The sequence below is a fragment of the Rhinopithecus roxellana genome, chromosome 15 (genome assembly GCF_007565055.1).
Source record: "Rhinopithecus roxellana isolate Shanxi Qingling chromosome 15, ASM756505v1, whole genome shotgun sequence".
Classification (NCBI taxonomy): Eukaryota; Metazoa; Chordata; class Mammalia; order Primates; family Cercopithecidae; genus Rhinopithecus; species Rhinopithecus roxellana.
The window spans coordinates 18,399,529-18,402,436 of record NC_044563.1 but is presented as its reverse complement, the minus strand read 5'-3'; positions in this window follow the sequence as shown (position 1 = coordinate 18,402,436).

The window sequence follows — 2,908 nt, the reverse complement described above, 5'->3', positions numbered from 1 at the left end:
GCCCAGGGTCACACAGTGGCACAGATGGCAGAGTCAGGATTCCAACCTGGGTGTCCTGATGCCAGAGTATGTGATACCACTTCTCACTTCTAGGTCCTGAACAGCAGTGGGAGTCTGGCTTGGCGTTTCCACTTTGTGTTCTCTGGAAATCAGCCAGTGTAGGAGAAGATTCAGGAAGGGGCATGTGAGTACTCTCTTGGGCAGAGATAGCGACCGAGTACAGGTCTCTAAGTCTCTGACCCTCATCAGCCTCCCATGGCAGCTCCAACCATTTGCTCTGTCACTTTCCCCTCTGCTGGGGCTCTGAGAGCACACTCAGCTCTCAGGGCTGCCTCTGGTGTCTGTCCCCCCTCATATTGCAGTGTTGACCTTCCTTAGACCGCCAACTTCTCCCTGGTGGCCCAGCTTGTCTTCTGAAGCTTTCCGTCCATCTCATCCCACCGGGCCCATACAACTGCCAGGACGTTCTGTTCCCTCCCTGAGTTCCAAAATGGAATCCCTGGGTTAGTTTCTTGGCAAAGAAAGCTACTCAGGGATCCTGCCCTAGGACTTCTAAAATGCCCCCCTCCCTGTATGCAAAGCACTCCCATCTTATGCAGAGCACTTCACAATATGCAAATGATTTCACAATAACACAGTCAGCATTCCTGCCTCTGGTGGCTGAGGGCTCCTGGCCACCCAACAAGGGAATGGGCAAGACCCAGCCAGAAACGTTACTTGGTGCCTTTCAATGCACTACCCTTTCCTCCCACCTGGCCTGGAATTCCCATCGTTCCTAAGGCCTGGTGGCTCACATCTATAATCCCAGCACTTTGGGAGGCCCAGGAAGGAGGATCTTTTGAGCCCAGGAGTTCCAGACCAGCCTGGGTAACAAACTGAGAACCCGTCTCTACAAAAAAATTTAAAATTAGCCAGGTGTGGTGGTGCACACCTGCAGCCCCAGTTACTCAGAAGGCTGAGGTGGAAGGATTGCTTGAACCTGGGAGGTCAAGGCTGCGGTGAGCCCTGATCTTGTCAGTGCACTCCAGTGTGGGTAACAGAGTGAGACCCTATCTCAAAAGTAAAGAAATAAAAAAAATTTACAAATTAATAAAATGCTGAATTAGATCTGCAGCAGTTCCCAGGTGTATGAGAAAAGTGAGATGCAGAAATATTTATTTATTTATTTTTTTTTTTTTGAGGCGGAGTCTCGCTCTGTCGCCCGGACTGGAGTGCAGTGGCCGGATCTCAGCTCACTGCAAACTCCGCCTCCCGGGTTTGCGCCATTCTCCCGCCTCAGCCTCCCGAGTAGCTGGGACTACAGGCGCCTGCCACCTCGCCCGGCTAGTTTTTTGTATTTTTTTTAGTAGAGACGGAGTTTCACTGTGTTAGCCAGGATGGTCTCGATCTCCTGACCTCGTGATCCGCCCATCTCGGCCTCCCAAAGTGCTGGGATTACAGGCTTGAGCCACCGCACCCGGCCAGAAATATTTAATATGATCCCCTATTTTTATTTTGTAAGAGACTATTTTAAAATAATGACAAAAAGAAACATTGTATATGTATATGTGATTAAAGGTATCAGTATATGTAAGTCTATGTATAATGAATACATAAAAAACATAGATAACACATTAAAGTGATATTATGGATTCTTTTTTTTTTTTTTTTTTTTTTTTGAGACAGAGTTTCGCTCTGTCGCCCAGGCTGGAGTGCAGTGGCCGGATCTCAGCTCACTGCAAGCTCCGCCTCCCGGGTTTACGCCATTCTCTCGCCTCAGCCTCCCGAGTAGCTGGGACTACAGGTGCCTGCCATCTCGCCCGGCTAATTTTTTGTATTTTTTTTAGTAGAGACGGGGTTTCACCGTGTTAGCCAGGATGGTCTCGATCTCCTGACCTCGTGATCCGCCCGTCTCGGCCTCCCAAAGTGCTGGGATTACAGGCTTGAGCCACCGCGCCCGGCCTGATATTATGGATTCTATGGTGGGAAGAACTAATGTAAAAAATGTTAACACTTTAACATAATGCAAACAACACATTAAAAGATGTATATGGCCATATGTGGCCAGGTGTGGTGGCTCATGCCAGTAATCCCAGCACTTTGGGAGGCCAAGGCGGGCAGATCACCTGAGGTCGGGAGTTCAAGACCAGCCTGGCCAACATGGAGAAACCCCCTCTACTAAAAATACAAAATTAGCCAGGCGTGGTGGCGCATCCATGTAATCCCAGCTACTTGGGAGGCTGAGGCAGGAGAATCGCTTGAACCTGGGAGGTAGAAGTTGCAGTGAGCCAAGATCACGCCATTGCACTCCAGCCTGGACAACAAGAACGAAACTCCGTCTCAAAAAATAAATAAAAGATGTATATGATCACATGTATGCAATGTGTAAAATTGCATAGCTATATCAGATCTCATCTCAGATATATGAAAATCTCACCATATAAAATCTCTTTCCCTTTCTCTCTTTTTTTTTTTTTGAGAGAGGGTCTCACTCTGTCACCCAGACTGGAGTGTGGTGGCATGATCTCGCCTCACCGCAACCTCCGCCTCCCGGGCTCAAGTAATTCTCCGGTTTCAGCCTCCCAAGTAGCTGGAACTATAGGCACGGGCCACTACTCCCTGGCTACTTTTTGTAGTAGAGATGAGATTTCACCATGTTGGGCAGGCAGGTCTTGAACTCCTTACTTCAAATGATCCACCCACCTCAGCCTCCCAAAGTGCTGGGATTACAGGTGTGGGTCACTGCATCCAGCCTCTCTGTCTTTCTTTCTCTCTCTGGCCTAGCTCTTGGTGTCTTGGTGATTAAGACAATAAGATTCTTTTGTTTTGTTTTGTTTAGAAAGACGATAAAGGGAACAGAAGAGAAAATTCAAAAGTGAATATAACAGTTTTTTTTTTTTTTTTTTTTTTTTGAGACGGAGTCCCGCTC